The 19,308-nt window shown below is 34.7% G+C and overlaps 1 protein-coding gene across 3 annotated transcripts in view; it reads right to left on the bottom strand.

Moving 5' to 3' along the window:
• Positions 1-19,308, bottom strand: part of Dmd (dystrophin) — a 1,613,500-nt gene that overhangs the window by 1,232,949 nt on the left and 361,243 nt on the right. The window lies entirely within an intron of this gene.

Raw genomic sequence — 19,308 nt, 5'->3', positions numbered from 1 at the left:
TAGATTTATCTGTAGCTCTGTAGCATTTATCACATTGTGATTTAATTGCATATTTTCTTTGTTAGACTGTAGTTGTTTGACAGCAGGGGCCATACTCCAATATATTATGTACACCAACATCTAGTATCTACTACATGTTACTTCTTTACCAAGATCAGCCCCAAGAGCAGTGGGTTTCCACCAGGAATATTTGCTAGTGTCCGGGACATTTCTATTGTCACAGAGGGAGTAACATTAGAATGTCATGGGGAGAGATCAGGGATATTACTAAACATAATGGTTAGAATAGTCTTCCACAACAAAGACTTACCTAGCTGAAAATATCAGAGGGTAAGAAACAGTTCCCTATACCAACTGGTTTCTCAATCACAGAGCCACATATGCAATTAATTATAAAATTACTTAATGTCTGTGTCTTAAATTTGTCACACTCTTTCCCAACTGGAGTAAGAACCCCACCGAAGACCACATTTGTTTCATTCAATGCTAGTTGCACTGTGATTTCCACAATAAATAATGAAACTGTAGGTACTAGTTAAGTATAAGTTGAAAAAGTAGAGAGCTCATTTAAGGATTTATATTGAATATGCAGGCATGTCAGAAACTGTACATGTTTAGTAAACATTTTTATTTTCTAGGTGGCCACCTCGAAAATATTTGATATGTATATTTCACCAGTGGGTTTGTATAACTGTGCTTTTACAGAGTCAAATCCCTTTCAGAGACATATTCTATCATACATAAATTTGTTTTTTATATGGATAAGTTTTGGAGTATATGCAACAAAAGTAAATGAGAAATAGGTTTGCAACTAGTTTTTGTTGTTTCATTTTATATTGCTACAAAAGAATTTTAACAGGCTATCCTTGATTATCTAAGTAAGGTAAACTCCAGGCCAACTCTAGAGTATACAGAGTTAACCTCTGGTCTGCTTTTCTTTCCTCTCTTAGTGATTCAGGACTTCCTTTTATTTTTGCCCTATTTCTTTCTGTTCCAACTTTTGCTTTGCCTCTCTGTTGTTGAGCGAATCACTCCCAGATTACGGGCTCTTAAAATTCTATATGACTTTAAAGGTCACCTCTCCTAATCACCCAACTGATTCATAAATCCCATTTTACAACTCCCATGTCCCCACTTCCCATCATTTTCCTATGCTCAGATATCTTAAGTGCTAGAAAATGCACTGTTACTAGAGGCACCAACTCTTTCTTTTAGAATTTCTATTAGTGGGCTCTTGATGGAGTCCTCTGTAGCTGCAATGCACAGCCTTCAGATTTTTGTACCTCTTAGGGCTATTCAAAATTTGATTAAATTCTTCACTATGCAACAGTCTCTCAAGCAGTTAAAGAGAACCATCATACCCTCTCTTCTCCATGCAAAGCCCCAAACCTCCAATCTTTTGCTCACTAACCGGCATGGCTTCCACACCTCTTTCTTGCTCTCTGAACAATGTGTAGGTCTTCTCTGACTCATTTGAAATCTTTTGTAAGATTTTCACCATTTATCTATTCCATTCACTTATGCAGGCAATAGATCAGGAAAAAAACTGAGAATATAGTTTGGTCCATTTTCTGTTAAACAAATATTTCCTGAGTACTTCCTAGTCTTTGCAAGACATTATGCTAGGTTCTGTGAACACATTTATGGAAATATACATTTGTTTCCTTTCTATAGCTTGTAATATATGGCATAAGAAAGGGACTGTTGGAAACATTGATAGTTAAGAGTGATTAAAATGTGACAAATGTTACCTGAAATTATAAAATAATATAACAATGGCAACTGGCTTTAAAAGTATTCTTTCACTTAATCATCACAATGATCAACTTATTTTCCCTCCAAAAGCCAGGATTCAAAATCACAGAGGTGTTCTTAACATGGAGGCAAAGTCTGTGACTCAAGGAGACTCTCTGGCTTTTTCACTGTGTGACATGTATATTGTCCCCAGGACTGAGAGCCAGAGGCTGCCAAATCATGGAGATTTCTGATGTCAGATTGACTTCTAGGGATCAGGCATGAGAATCAGCTGTGAATATTCAGAAATCAATGAAATACACATCTAGTTAAGGGGGAAATGTTTCAAAGATATATAATTTGTCAGTATAAAAGGAAAAAGAAAGGCTAACCATATCTTTCACCATTGTCACAATGGCTATAAGTCACGGAGAATGTACACAGACCTCCAGTTCAACCAAGGGTGCCTTTCTACCCACATGGAATTGCTCCAGCCAGCAATTTGAGTAAATGTTACTTAAATTGAAAAGACAAATACCTACTTCTAAAGCTAAAGGGTGTTCTCAAATACAATGTATCATTTAAAAAATACTGTATAGAAGGATTTCAGTTATACAAAGTTAGGTCTGCTACACTTTTTCTACTTTTGGTTCAATTAGCCTTTTGAACTGTACATATGATGACTGGTTTAGGCATTTTGGAATATTTGCTAGTATATGTGGAGTATAATGGCTTTAACAATTATTGATATTTTCTTTCTCCTTTCTATTAATCACATATCTTACACGATGCATTCCTCTGGCTATTCTGGGAGTAGAGCTAGATTTGAACCATTAATATAAATCTAAAATCTAAATCACTCTTACTTTTCTCCTGATATATATAAAACACACACACACACACACACACACACACACACACACACCCCTTAATATACAAGTAAAAGCAATTATTTTGAACACTTCAAATATCTACCAATACCAGTATATGGACTTTTTTGGTATAGTCTTTCATAGATTCATACCTCTAACACACCACTTATATGTTGTTCATTAATTTAAAAATAAAAGCGTTCAGGCTTGACCTCTGCCTGTGTATTGATGGTGCTTTTAGTGTTTCACCTTTGCTGTTCTCCTGCTAACATTGCCCTCCATAAATCAATACCAAATGTCAGAAAGCACATAATCAGTTCTTCCTCTTTTTGTCACAGGCTGAAAACATCAAAAAGAAAGGAAATACAGAAGTAGACAGCAAGTTTTAGAGAGTTACTATTGTGTGGTGGTATCTCAATTTATTCTAGTCTGTCATGAACATCTTTAACCTAATACCCATTGCTGAGATTAGGGAGGTCCCCAGATTCCTAGAATTATATTTTATAATTTAAGTACCTTTGCGTTCTCTAGTGTCTGATTTTCAGTTTTTATTTTTGAGACAATGTCTTGTTATATAGTTCAGGCTGTCCTTAACCAACTTAATGTGTAGCCCAGCTGGCCTTGAATTTGTAGTGATCCTCCTGCCTCAAATTCCTGAGTGCTAGGATTACTGGGGTACACCACCATACCTAGTAAGTATTTTTTGTATTGTAAGTCAGAGGTTATTTATATTTTATTCTTAAAGAAAGTGAGATCTAGCCATGTGTTCACACTATGGATTATTGACATGGGATTGCTTAACAGGTTATCTTACCCTAAAGCACACAGGTGCTTGAACATGTCACACTGGTTGCTCCCACAGCTATTAATGAATTAAAATCTCAAATAGTATTAAAGAATACTGGATATAAACTTTCAATCGTGCAAACATCATAAGTAATGAAAGTTCTGTTGTGAGTCTAACTTTCAATAATCAGAAATAGCCTCAGCGACATGCAAAGTTGCTACACATTAGTGATGCCTATGGACATAATTTTACATAAGTCAACTCTAAAAGAAGTTCAATTTGACAAAGTTTTGGAAATAATTATGATTTTAACATTTAGGACATAATTTCCATCCAATACAATATAGATGTCTGAGTGTTTAGAGCAGTGAGTTTTGATAATTGAATATATCTATGTAACCACCATATTAACAAAGTAATATAAGGTGGGGCCTTTAAAGTAATAATAGGTCCCACCATATATTCAAAATACACTTTGGAGGCAGAAACTACAGTATATCACTTGTCTATAGATTACATATAAAAAGCGAGGAAGCCTCACCTAATGGGTCATACCTGCAGTCCCTAGCCTTATGGGCCACACCTGCAATTCCAGAAGTTGGAAGGCTGACGTAGGAAGATCATCTGAAAGTGAGGTGAGTCTGGGCTACATAGTGAGCTCAAGGTCAGCCTTATATACATAGTAAGATCCTGTCTCAAAAATCAAAGGGAGGGGGGTAAAATGATGAAATCATATAAACTTTGCTTATTAATCTAATAGATGATAGTAAGATGGTGATGTACAATCAGGGCTGGGAGAGATGAAAAATCTTACTTGAAATACCAAAGCTACATATACATAAGCATTTATAAGATTGACAAAGGACACATTTGTTATATCTGTATCGCCATGTTTATCTGTTCATGTCTAATTCCTTTTTTAGTCTATGGTTAAATTGTTTATTCTAAGTATTTAAGTGTGTCTTTAAAATTTCACATTTACAATTAAAGGTTTTCCTTAAAATCAAGAGCTTAGTTGTCAGATTTAAAATATTAGTTTACTTTGGCAAACAAGGACACTGCACATTTCAGGAACACTCTCAGTCCTAAACAATATAAAGTACTGCTAATTATGACATTTAGCCATTAATGCTGTCTCTCAGTTCTGTAACATAAGGAAATGATAGGCTTTTGACAAGTTGGATAATATTTTTAAGTCTCTATATTATTACTTTAAATATCAAAGAAATCTCACTTCATGGTACTTTTTCTTCTTGATAAGCTTGTAAAACAGCCTAGAAAGAAAACTTAGGTCTAGATTTCGGTCCTAAATTTTTCTGGGTTTCTTTTTCAAGGCGTTTCACTACTTAAAATGCCAACTGTAAAGAATTTCACAAATAGAGGGCAATATTTTATGTTAAAATGAATATCCGGCTAAAAATAACCTACTACTACTTAGCTCTTTCAGGTTTCATGATCACTATAGCTTCCGTATTTAAATTGCTTGTATTATATTGTCTTCATTATTTCTTGCACATCACTGTTCAATCTACTGATGAAATGAGTAGAATTTAGATGAACCTTGCACATAACTATGTACCCCTAGATCACTGAATAGAAAGTCCAATGAGCACTAAGTTTTACATCTGAATGGACAATCTATAATACTCTCTCATGTTATCAGGTATTAGTTGTCTTTCCTATGCATAAAATATTATCTTATCTTAGCACCTTTCTTTTCCTAGAGAAGAAGCATTTTCTCCATAAAACTTTGTGGACATTTTCTGTTTATGTTTTCAAGAGATTTTGCGTTCCGTAAAGGTTTATGTACTTTTAACTTAGGTTGAAATTCACTCTCTTAGACCAACTAATGTTGGTCTGGAAGGTCTCCATATCTAGCAAATCTGTCTTTAAGAAATTAAACACTTTTATTTCTTTCTCATTAAAATTAATACTATAATGCATTTGGTTCTTAATCCTTTAACAAGATAATTCTCAAAGCCCAAGCATAAATGTTAGTTTAGGCCTGCATATAGATATAGTGTGTTATAGTTTCCATCTATATTTTCCCCCACCCCAAAGTCTCATGCTGTCAGAGGGCTTTTCCAGAGATGGCTGAATCTAGGGTGTGGCATGCTGAGATTAAGAGTGTGTGATTAGCAAATCCGTTTGATGATTGGTTTGGCATAGCTCTGGCTGGGATTATACTTGTAAGTGCTGCACTGGCCCTAAGGCAGGTAGCCTGCCCACATTATAAGGAACAAAATAAATCTTGTCTCAGACTTGTTGCTTTGCTACAGTTAGCTCACCTTGAAGAGCTCCCCTGCACTATGTGCCACTCTGCCTTAGAGCTGGTCTGTTGTGGATTAAAACTTCTATAAACACTAAGCTAAATAAATCTTTTCTCCCTTAACTCTGAGCATTGGGTTATGTCTCTGAAATGAGAACAGTGACTAAAACATAGTGCAATGGTAAAAGACTTGCATAGCATTTGTGAGGCTCTGTATTTCTCAAGTGCCATATAATGGAGAAAAAAAAAGGAAAAACACAGAAACAATTCTATTTAACACTACTACTAAATAAATTAACCTTTCTAGGATAATCATACAGATTATATTTTAGTGAATAGGCTCCTGAGACCTGACTTTTGGATCAGAATATATGGAAGACAAGCATATGCTCCTAATTATATCTACATACCTGATTTATACCCAAAATCCTATTTAATTAAATATTTTGTGAATTGAAAATTTAAGAAAGTATTGGGGCTGGTGAGATAGCTCAGTGAACTAAAGTGCCTGCTTAGGCAAGCACAGGGACCATGGTTTAATTCCTGGTGCCACATGCTGCACCAGCCTCACCCGCAGGGCAGACTGAGCCAATCAGAGTCTGAGTGTAGTGGTGCATGCCTGTAATCCCAGTTCTGGGGAGGCTGAAAACAGGAGGATCACTATGAGTCCGAGATGCATAGTGAGACGCTGCAACAATCAGGTACATTAAAAAAATTTAGCCAGTATGGAGTGTTTAGGGGGGATAAGTACAACTTGTAAATGCATGATTTCAAATTGCTTCTTGGATGAGATATCTGTGTAATTTGTACACTGAATTCCTAAACCTTGTTTTTCCCCATTTTCATTGTTATTAATACAGGTATACAGTACATAATATTTATATTCCTTGTATGGAACTGGTACATGTATATAACACATCTCAATTATTTTTGTTATCTCCTTTCCCTTCCATTTCCCTCCATTTCTTTATCATCTTCTCATTTGAAAAAGGTCTATCTGACGACTTCCTATTATTTATCCTTTATTTTACTTTACTTGTATTTTGGGTTTCTTCTATAAGAGGTATCATGCGATACTTAAGCTTATGTGTCTGATTTATTTCATCTTACATTATGGCCGCATTGTGCATCCATTTAAAAAATGATTTAAATTTATCCTTCCTTATGGTATAGTAGTACCATAAATACCACATTTTCTTTGTCCATTCATCATTTGATGGATATATATGCTGCTTTGAAGATTTAACTATTATTAACTGTGCTCTCCTAAACATGGATATGCATGTATCACTATAATGGCTCTTTAAGTCTTTAGGGAAGATACCTAGAAATGAAATATCTGGGTCAAATGTCCTTTCTTTCTTTCTTTCTTTCTTTCTTTCTTTCTTTCTTTCTTTCTTTCTTTCTTTCTTTTTTTTTTTGCATTCTACAGATGGATCTGCAGGGTGTTTAGGGTCTCACTACTAGATTGGGCTCAGTAGTGATCCACCTGTTTACAGCCTCCCAAGAGCTGGGATTACAGGCTTGCGCCACCAATCCCAGTCTCAATTGCTGTCTCAGCTTGCCTCGGGGGCGGGGCTTGGCACAGCAGGCCCGGGGTTTGAACCCTGGCCCCTAAACCTGCTTGCAGGTGCTTTAATCTGCTAAGGTACTTTGGCGGCCCTCTCATTTCTACTTTTACTGTTTTAAAGAATCTCCATACTTATTTCCCTAGTGGTTACATTAATTCACATTGCCACAAAACAGGACAGAAGGGTTCCTTTTTCAGTTTTTTTTTTTTTTTTTTTTTTTTTTTTTTTTTTTTTTGCTTGGCCGGGGATCAAACTCAGGACCCTGTGCTTGCTAGGCAAGTGCTTATTCTACTGAGCTATCTCCCTGGCTTGAAGGGTTCCTTTTTATCCCATCTTCACCAGTTTTTGTTATTACTTGATTTGTTGATGATAGCCATTCTTCTGGCATGAAGTGGAACTTTGATGTTGTTTTAATTTGCATTTCTCAAATGGCTACTGCTTTGAACATATTGTCATATACTTTTTTGCCATTTGAGAAGTGTTCTAAACCTTATTTTTACAATTTACTTAGCTGATAATGACAAATCTATTTTCTTCTTTTGTACTAGTACATGTTTGCTGTTCATAATGATCACATTTCCTTTGGGGAGTTGGTACATGTACATGACAAATCTAAATTCCCTTTGCTCACTGCCTTCCTATCCCTTCCTTCTATGTTCCCTGCATCTCTTAAGCCCAATTCTATTTGCAAAAGATCTGTCTCCCCTTTCCCACTTCTCATTTATTTTGTTTTTTATTTATATTTTGTGTTTCTCATATAAGAGAAACCACGCAGCATTTAAGCTCATGTGTCAGATTTATTTCACTTCCACGGGGTTTTGTAATGAATTGGAGAGATAAAAATCATAGAGATATACTTTACTGGCATCAAAATCAACCAATTTCTACTTATCATTTTGGTAGTTGAGAAACAGTGATAAAATCAATTTTCTACACTCTAAGGAAGGATAAAGGTATCTGTTTCTATTCATAGATATAGCTTGAGCCCATAATGTTAAGTGAAATAATTCAGACACACAAACATAAATATTGCATGGGTTTTCTTATATGAAAAACTCAATACATATTAACATGTATTTAATTTATCTGTTTAATATGTATTTAACAAATGTATTTAATAAGAAATACATATTAAATGTATACTTAGTGACACTCAGTATACATAATGTACATACATAATATAAAATAAAAGATAATAGGAAAAGGGAGAAAGAAAGACAAAACAGGTACTGTAATCCTGAGCGGACATTGTATGTAAAACTGTACATTAGTACAATTTGTACATTTCAGATGTAGTATGACTGTCTTATATGTTTTAGATGTTCACTGGTCTACTAGTATTGTTTTCAGTTTATAATTTTGATAATTAAGATTATAAGGTCTTATAAAAAATGAATCTAATGCTAGAAAAATGGAAATGAAAGGGGTTGGATGGAAAAACATGTGTGTTGTACCTGTAGCAGTGCCCTACAGTAAATGTAATCATTTGCAAACATGTACAAATAAAAGTTAAAAAAAACACATCTTTTTTGTACAGCTATTGGATATACCTTATTTTCATAATTCTGTGCATAAAAAGGAGTAATGTAGTGATTTTGTATTTTATTTTTACTTATTACAATTGAGAAAGAAAATATTTTATGTTGTTTGTCTTTATGTGTACAGGTCCTTTTAAAACTTGTATATTTTGTGTAACGATTGAATCACATTTATTAACGTATGAATGACCTCACTTTGCATTTTTTTCTGTGTTCAGAACACTGAAGAGCTACTTTTAGCAATTTATAAGTTTACAGTTCCTTGCTATTATCCTTAAGTACGATGCTGTACATATAGTACTGCTCCAGAACTTACTCCTCCTAACTGAAACTTTGTGTTCTTTGACCAACCTGAATGTGCTGTGTCTTTTGATTTAAATAGCATTACCTAATTTTAACAGTGCCAATATTTTTAGTGGTGACATGTTATAAATGTGTGAGATTGTGCTTCTGACAAAGTGTCTTCAATATTTAAGGAGTTGTGACCATGTGAGATATATTATTTGAGGAACAACATAGGACTTTTCCAGAAGAAGAATTGATGTTCAAATACTTTTAAAGAGAAAAATATAAAAATGACAGTAACAATAAAACAGCTTCAAAACACACTAATAAGACAGGAACAATAATTAATATATATTGCTATCTTCATAGTAATTACTCAGAGTACAAGATGTAGGCATGATATCTTGTCCAAACAAAATTAGCACAAAGCTTTTATTTCAAAAAACTAAGAGAAACTATCTATGTAACTATCTTAACTATCATACATACGTAGATATATAGATATAGATATCTTTTTTCCCTTCATTCCTTTCCTCTTTCATTTCTCTACAACAATTTCTTCACAATTCACAATCTCTATTGTACATTTTAGATCTTATTTACTCATTCAGTTTCTCACATCAGTGAGGCATATGTTTAGACTTGTGGGTCTGATTTATCTCACTTATGAGTTGAAAATGGATGATAAATTTTAGCACAGTTCAACTACCGTATATTGCAAACATCCATAGGGAAAAGAACAAAAGGAGAAATGTTTTAAAGTTGTCAGTAGTTATCTCTAATATTAAGAAAAATCATCTTAATCTTGAAAGAGAAAACAAAAGATGATTCTATGTGGTTCAAAGTAATGATCTAACCTTTTTTCACAAACTTGCATATTGTTGACTGGGTTTCTGTTTTTCAAAAGACAATTTACTTTGTTTGACCTACTGTTTACTATTAATTTGGGCCCATACATTTTGCAACTCTATAAAGTTGAATGCTAGTTTGCAGAAAACATGATATGTTGCAAATTACATTTAATTTAGTGAAGTAGATTATCCTAAAGCCTTTACACACTAATCAGTTTTATATCTTATTTACTACTCTTATTCCAGAATGCTTATAACAATTTACTGATTATAAAAATCTTTTGCTTTTTGTACTATCTTTTGAGCTAGTTTGTCTTATTACTGGCATTCTCATTTGTATGTTAAATTCACCATGCATTCACTATGACTTACATGAAAAAAAATTTCTTTTTTATTAATTTTATTGAGAAACAAATAGCAATGAAATAGTATCAAAGCTGATTAGTAGGACAGTTTCAATAATTAATACATTGCATATTGTTGTCTTCGTAGTGGTTATTCATAGTACCAGATGCAGATATGATATCCCATGTAAACACTATTAGTACAAATCTTCCTTCTTATTGAATTAAGAGAAAGTAGCTGTATATCTATCCTATTTTGTATATACAGATAGAAAATAGTCCTTCTACATATCTGTGTAAAAATATGAAAAACATTTTTCTTAATAAAATTTTTCTTTGACCATATGTGGTAATATTATAGATTTCCTTCTTTACGCTTTTCTCAATTTTGCCCCACATTTCTACAGTTGGTCTATATTATAATGTAAAAAAAATCACAAACATTTAATTGAAAAAATATGAATATCTATTTAGTTTCCTGTTTCCCTCTGCATGTAAGATCTTAAATATTGTACCAAAAATCTAAATGACTAAAGATGAAACTGGTTTGCAATCAATAGTGTTTTCTTTTTCTTTTCCATCAGTAGCAACATGATGTACAATAGAACACTGAATCAACTTTAGAAATATGAAACTTATGTGTGCATTGATGTGTTCTTCTTATCAATGTGGTGAGGCAGGTGAGTCAGTGTCATGAGTGAGTGAAGTTCATTACACGATTTTCTTATGCCATAAATGAAAGAATAGCAAATATTGGCTGAAGTTCAATAACTTCCACAGCCAAGATACATACTATAATTTGGTCATTGATTCCTTTTGAGGACTTTTTCTCCTCAGGCACTGGCAAGCCAGATGTCAATTACTAGTAGTTCAGTTAGGGGTTGAACCATAAATTTCCAGTTGGGTAGACTGCAGGCAACCCTCCACATGCACTCAGGCACTGACAATTGCCAATACTTTCCATGGCCAAGCTCACTTATTTCACTTGTTTTCCCCATTGGAAAGAGTCGGTCTTCACTGAGCCCTGTGGGGTTCCGAGCCACTGGCAACTGTAAGGATGGGCAGGCCTGATGCTGGACAGTGTCATAGTCCTAAATAATGCTGATTCCACACATTTTATTCCCTTCATATTTCGGGGACAGTGTGCTAGCTGCTGCCTATTAGGAGCACCTGTACAGGGTCTGACCTCCATAACATGCCCGCCTATGGCCACACACAAATGATCTTATTACCCTTGATCCTGAGCTTTGCCTTTTTAATATAAAAGCCTGAAGGAGAGTTAAGGCTGTTTACACTTCTCTTTCCTCAGGGAAAACACCAACTGTAAGCTTTGTAGTTTTCACTTGGGATGAGAAAGGCAAGGGAAAGGCTGGGACAGGGCTGGTGCTGGAAAAAAAGAGGCAGGCCCTAGTCCTTCCTCTTCTCTGCCTCCTGCCCACCTGTTTCTTCATCTGTCTTTATAATGAGTATTATTAACGATCCTCTACAAACTGTCACAGTGTCCTGATTATGAAAAACACTTTGGCTCCTATCAAAGGCTTCTGAACTCCTCCTTAAGGTAAGCAAATCAGACTAAGATAGCACTAAAAGAAGGCAAAGCACAGGTGTCAGAAAGCATGAGTAAGTAGAATGTGCCTGTCAATTGAAAAAATTCAATTGGTTAGAGTTCTTTAAAAATTTAAGCAGAATACCAAGTTTTCTAGTAGCTACTATAATTTTATTTATTTTTATTTTTTTATTTTTATTTATTTGAGAGAGAGAGAGAGAGAGAGAGAGAGAGAGAGAGAGAGAGAGAGAGAGTGGTGTGTGTGTGGCCAGCTCAGCCCACCAGGGGGCAGGGCTGGCTGGCATGTGGTGCTGGGGGATTGAACCACGGTCCCTGATGCTTTGCCAAGCTTGTTCTAAGTAGGTGCCTTAGACCACTGAGCCATCTCTCCAGCCCCTAGTAGCTACTATAAACAAGCAAGAAGAAACAGATTTTAAAATTAACTTATTTATTTGCAAGGGTGAGAACTACATGTAGGGCCTATTATTATTATTATTTTTATTTTTAATGTTGGCACACAGTGGCTAAGGTTTTTAGTTGCCCAGGTAGGACTGGCATGTGTGTACCTACAGGCTCAGCTTTGCAGAGTGCACCGTGACGCCTATTATGAATATATATATTTAGTAATATATTTTAATGAATCAAATTTGACAAAACCATGGTAGAATGCAATAAATGAGAAACTACAGTTTTGGTTCTAAGTCCTCAAAAGCTGTTATGTGTTACTCTTACTTCCCATTCACTTGGACTAGCCACGTTTCAAGAACTCCCTAGCAAATGTGGATAGGAGCTACTGATTTAGACTTTGCAGTTCTAGAGACTTATTGTGAATCTCATCGTGGGGCAACTTTGGAAATCTGCTTGGAGGAGACAGCTGGTCCTCCCTTTTGGAAATGTATTTCCATCACTAACAAATCCTGAATTAGTTTAGTGTTGGTGTGATTTTGCTGGAATCCCATAAGAATTTTAGTATTTACACAAATAGGATAGTTTCAAGTGGGCAGGTCAGAGATTTCAAAAATATCACTCAGAGAAAAATATCCCTTTCCACTATTGACTATATTACTACCATTCTGGGTTGTTCTGTTAAGGATGGAACTATTTCCGCTCAAATCTTGAAAACCTCTATTCAAGACGTGGCAGTCAGATTAGCTGTTTAAAGTTACTATCTCTCTGGAGTATGAATTTATTTTTTCTTTTAAATTAATTTTATTGAGAAAGAAATAGCAATGAGGCAATTTCAGTGGAGTATGAATTTAAATAAAAGTAACAATTTTTATTTCACTGGGTATTTGGCAAGTATAACAAGCACTCAATCTCCTGTGAATGAAATGCCAGTCATGCAAACGAAGCCAAAAGATGTCTGGTGCGTGCTGCAGGAAACTTTTCAACTTTCATTATAGTTCTATTTTCTTCTTTCTTTTCCCTCTGCATGCCCTGCTTTAAAACCCTGTGGCAAAGTTTATTTGAAGAAGTAAAAGTCAAGAAGGAGGCAGAAACTGGCTCTGCAGAGTGAGCTTGGGCCAAGTGAAAGAAGACAAAAGCATACCCTGGAGGAAACGAAGGATATATTGACGCTTTCTGATTGTGAAATGACAATCAATAATGATACAGGTGAAACCATTGATTGGCTGTTTCCTTCTCTTGAGCTGCATTCAATGAGAGGTTTCAATTTCTGAATTTCTATCAACCAAAAGGGGCATAGTCTGAGAACCACTAAACAGTTATTGAAGTGTTGGCACCTATAACTTCTGATGTATTTTCATTCTCAAACAAAAGTGTTTAGTTTAAAAAAGAATATTTTTGGACATGAATATCACTATATAGATATCTTTTATTTCTTTTTAGATAACTCTATGAGAAACAGCATTGGTTTGATTTTGCTGCTAGAACTCTATTTTCTGGAATAATACTTGGCAAGATCCATAAGCATTTGTTTGATTTATATATCAAAAGATTTTCTGAGTAAAATCCAACTTTCTAAGAGTTCATGCTGATAACCATTTAGCAGTAATGCCTTCTTTGGCAGCAAGAACTTATTTCCTGATTTAGGTCAAAGTGAGAATCATACACTAGTATTAGTTTCCTTCCTGTATTTTTACATCAAAGTAATTTCTCTCTCTCTCTCTCTCTCTCTCTCTCTCTCTCTCTCTCTCTCTCTCTCTCTCCCTGCCTTTCTCATTAGGTCTAGACCTTGTGCTTTATAGGCACATGCTTATGCTGTTACGCTATCTCCCCAGTCCAACAATGTCTCCTAAAGCAAGGCTTTAAAAAAACTGACTGTGACCATGACCACAGCTATTTTATTTTCATGTAAAACACACGTAACATTTTAAGAAAGATGCTGAAGTAGAAATAAACCACTTCAGATTGTTGACACATGGAATGTCTGGGAAAAAGTATGCATAATAGGAGAAAAAAAATCAGACAAACATGATGTTGTAATAATGATTTGAAGCTATACATTTTCAAATATACTAAGCTGTAGCTTTCCTTCAACCAGCACTGAGGAAACTTACAACTTGCAAACCTTGGAAGGATACAATTAACCACAAGTGTCAGAAACAAGCTTATCTTCAAAAGTGCAACCCTTGTAGCCACACACCTTGGCTTAAACAAATCTAGAAAGTCTGTTCTTCATAGGCCGAGACACTTATCCATATTTCCTGCAATGACCTTCACAAAGTTGCCCAAACCTTCCTGTCCTTACCATGTGGGAATTCTTCCTAAATTTTACCTTCCTGCCAAGGCCAATTTGTATTTAAATCAAGAAGCAAATGTAAAGTCTTATATCTACTGACACTTTACTCACAAGCATTTTATAATAATAAAGGATCCCCCAAATCCATTTCCAAAGTAGAAAATTAATATGAGTATGACAATATATTTGAAGGTACTTCATAAATTATTCCTACTTATAACTAGTGTTATCATCATCATAACAATGCTAATATCAGATCTAATAAAAAAACCCCTATTAACTACCCCAATTCTAATCGATATTGAGCTAAATTATAAATGTAGTAAATAGCTTGTGTCTCAACCTTATTAATAATAAGATTTGTTTAATTAGGGCTGGAGTCATTACTAAACACCATTTTTATGGATGAAGGAAGTTTCATCTTTATCACTTAATATACTTAAGGCCCCTTAGGAGGGTCCTGTCCGATAGTGCGTGGTGCACATTTTTCTTTTTATTAGTTTTTTCACTGCTTATTAGGCAGAGCTAATTTATTTTGCTAAACATTTCCAACTTCTAATGGATGGTAAGTCACACTGTGTTTGCATATCAGGGCCTTTTCCCTTACTAGCCTAGTGATTTTGATAAAATATTTAATGTTTCTGAGCTTTTGCAAAAGAGTTATAGCAACACATTTTCCATCAATTTTACAGATTATTTTTTAAAGTTCCATGAATTAATAGACCTGGAAAGTTTTAAAACAGCATGCAAATGCAAGGCATTAAGCCAACTTTATATGCTACTGCAGTTAAGTAAATATTAGAAAAACAAACATATTTCTGTGCACATTTTTATACAATTCAATTTACAAATTTTGCAAAATTATGCATTTTCCAAACTAGGCTTTCAGTTCTTTATGACCAACTTTTCCCTATACTCATCATATTGCTATCTTGTCAACCTAAACCAGAAATTACAAGACACACACACACACACACACACACACACACAGAAGCAAACATGAAAAAAAATCTATGAAGTAGTATTTTCCTTTCTTTTCTTTTTTATAAACAGAATTTTCCTATATGTGATGAACCCTGTTAAATTCAATTTTCTATTTTGCTTCACTAAAGAAGAAATGCTGGTGGTGACCCAATAAATCAATTTCATGACTCTTTATAGAATGCTAGCCTATCACATAAAAAAATAAACCAAAATAAAAACAACAAAAGAAGAAAATATGCTCTTAGTATTATTTTTGACATTTTTTCACACACCCATATCTGACTAAGATGTCTCTTACTGTGTTTAATTGTCTAAATATTTATCAGCCTCATTAAACCTTGGATTCTCTCTTTTTTTGTAAATGAATTTAGGACAAGGTCTATATAGTGTACAGGGACTCACTATGTAGATGAGACTCATAGTGATTCTCCTATTTTCAGCCTCACAAATGCTGGGATTACAGGTGAGAGCCACCACGCCCAGTCTCAATCTCTGTGTCAGTGTGCCCCAGGCACAGGGCCAACACAGCATGCCAAGGATCAAACCCTGGCCACTTCACTCTGCCTAAGCAGGTGCTTTAGTTTGCTCAGCTATCTAGCCAGCCCTAAAAACCTTGGATTCTTTGAGATTTCAGTTGTTTCTTTCCTTGTGCTGAGCACCTAGCATAGAAGCTGACATAGAGCAGTTCCAAAATAAAAGTTGGCTGAGTACATATATGGATTTTTAAGGTTAAGTAAAACAGAAAAAAATTTTACAGCTAAATATTCAAACTGTATTTCAGTAGTAGTTTATGGCTTTTCTAAGACACAGGTATGTAATAGACAACTCTAACAAGGGTAGTCACCTAAGTTCATTGCATTGTAGTAGTGCTTAGTACAACTGCTGTGGGTTGTGAATATCTGTCCCTTCTAAATTCATGTTGAAATTCAGTTGCCATCTTAATAGTATTAACAGTTGGGACCCTGAAGAGGTGATCAGGCCTTAAGAGCTCCACCTTCTTCTGTAAGAATAGTACCATCAAAAAAGTGTATGTTGAGCCCTTCTTCCTTTATGTCTTTCAACCTCTCATCCTTTGTTAAGAGCTAACACAGTGACAAGTCCCCCACATGACAATGGACATCCCAGACTCCGGAACTGTTAACCAATAAATATCTGTTCATTAAAAATTTCCTATTCTCAGATATTCTGTTGTAGCAGCACAAAATATACCAGGTTAGCCATGTCCTTTTCTTTTACGTGTAATACAATTTTCAAAAATTCTGTTTTGAAGGGCCAGCCAAATAGCTCAGCAGATTAAAGCAACTGCAAAATGGCGCAGGGGCTGAAGGTTTGATCTCTGGGCCTGTCCTGCTGGCCCAGTCCCTGGGGCAAGCTGAGACAGCAATTAAGACTGGGTGTGGTGGTGCTGCTATAATTCCAGCTCTTGGGAGGCTGAAAACAGGTGTATCATGAGTCCGATCTAGTAGTGAGACCCTGAACACCCTGTAGACTCTTCCTTAAAAATACAAAAAAAAGTTCTGTTTTTAGTCACACCCAAGGAGACTATGAAAGATTTTACCAGTTAAACTTTTTTCAAAAAAGTTATATTATGTGGCCAAGTATTGTTTCAATTGCCTTGGACATCAGCCTAGGGACAGCCAGAGTTATAATATTAGCTTCATGGCAGATTTTGTTGGTGCACACCTGTTATCCTAGCACCTGAAAGACTGAAGCAGGGAAATTTGTGCAAGTTCAGGGCCAGGCTTCAACATAGTGTGTTGAAGGCCACCTGGAACTACATAGCCAAACCTACTAAAAAAAGTTTTAAATATTCAAATTTCTATGAATTATGGGTTGAGTGTGCTCATTATAGCATATATTTTAAATAAATGTTCCTAAGCCTCCATGGAATCATGCTGTATAGCTTATTATTTGTGTAACAATTGTGTTGTTCTAAAGTTACAGTTTTTCAATAATCCATTATTAGCATTTAAAGGGGTATATATTGCAAACATATACAACAGCTACATAGTTAAAAACAAATAGAAATTTGATGATAAATGGTTTGAAAAATGTGTTACTTAAAATTAGCTGTAAAATGATATTCTCAAATAAATCCATGTTAACTAGGATTTACAATACAATATAAACCTGTACTATTAGTTGTAAAGTCAGGATTTGGAGAACTATGCTGGCACATTAAATTTATTCATTTTCACAGCCTGTAGACATTTTAATGTCTGAGTAGCAATAAGAACAAATTACCTAAAAACTTTTAATAGGGTATAATAAATTAAGACTGAATGGTAATGCAAAAGTGGGTACAAGAGGATAAAATTATGAATCTCATATAACGAACCAACAACACTTAAAGTGTGGAAGCAACATTTGTATTCTGGGATATACGACCACAGTTGATCCTAATTGTTTCTCTTCTGTCAAATAGAAATTGCACATCAATCTCAAAGCATTACCAACTGTTCACTACATGCAAATCATTATGCTGTTCCGGCCTTCCAAGGGGGACTCAACCTTCTTTAAAAACGGAGCAAGGTTAGAATAAGTGTTTCTCTTATGATACTACATATCTACTAGGGCTCCTCATTTACAAGAAATAGAAATTGCCTCTGCTGACAAGGGGATTCATGATAAAGAAATGAAGGAGTTCACATGATTGTAGAGAAAATAAAAAAACAGGATTTGGGACAGGTAAGATGCCAGTAAGTCACCAAAGCATGTGCACCATGCAATTTTTGACCAAGAGTTTTCATTATAATGAATTAGATATAATCTTACCTCTCATATCAAAGTTAAAAGTCTCAAGAAAGAGTTACAATTGGTGCTATCTAAGTCCTGTATTCAGTACCACTGTTGTATGATAGAGAGGTTCTGGCAGAACAACCACTAGATATTCTTTTGTGCAGAATATTTGAGTCATTGTCCAACTAAGAATGCTCAGGAGTGCAAGACAAACATGTGATACTGGTAGTGGAGAGAATACTTGTAGTACATAATTCAAAATAATTAAGTGCACCCCACACTATATTAGTGATTAAAGGTGAATAATATTATGTGACATATTTCAAAAGCACTAGAAGAGAGGACTTTGAATGCTTTTACAGAAAGTTAGAACAAATATCTGAGGTGTTGATTAACTAAATACACTGACATGATCATTGTACATCTTTACCTAAGATAACATTATACTCCTCTCCCAAATAAATAATACTTATGAAATAAATTAAGAAATAAAACTTAAAAATATTTACATTAACACTTTTTAATAATGCTTGGAATTAAAACTTGGCAATAATAAGCCTATATGTTTTTTGTACTTCTTGTAAATCTGACTTAAATTTTCTTTATGAGAATAGACCAAGGCCATTTCTCTGTCATATCAAATGTCACAGGATGTTTAAAGAGAAAGTGAAAATGGTATTACCTTTTTAATTATACTTTCTATTAACTCCTAAAGGAAAAAAATAGCAAAAAATTACTATAAATTTCTACATATTAAGTATTTTACATTTTTCAGTCTAAATCACCTCTGTGGCTACTACTTTACATTGTTTTTGGAACAGTAAAGCAACCATAAACATCATGTAAAAACTAGGCGTGGTATGGTCAGGGATATAATTAAATGGCATAAGTGCCTGCCTCGCAAGTGCAAGGTCTTGAGTTGATTCCAAATACAAAACCAAATTAAAAACTAAAAATACGTGTTTGTCTTATACCAAAACTTTATCAGAGCAAGTGGTCAGCAGGACTTGTCCATAAGCTTATCTTTTAAAGAATTTGATATTCATAGAATCAGTATTAAGTTCATATTGTAGTAATCTTTTTTTTT

The sequence above is a fragment of the Octodon degus genome, unplaced genomic scaffold (genome assembly GCF_000260255.1).
Source record: "Octodon degus isolate 3935 unplaced genomic scaffold, OctDeg1.0 scaffold00041, whole genome shotgun sequence".
In the NCBI taxonomy this organism is placed as follows: Eukaryota; Metazoa; Chordata; class Mammalia; order Rodentia; family Octodontidae; genus Octodon; species Octodon degus.
The sequence above is the reverse complement of the archived record's forward strand: the minus strand, read 5'-3'. Positions and strand labels throughout refer to the sequence as shown.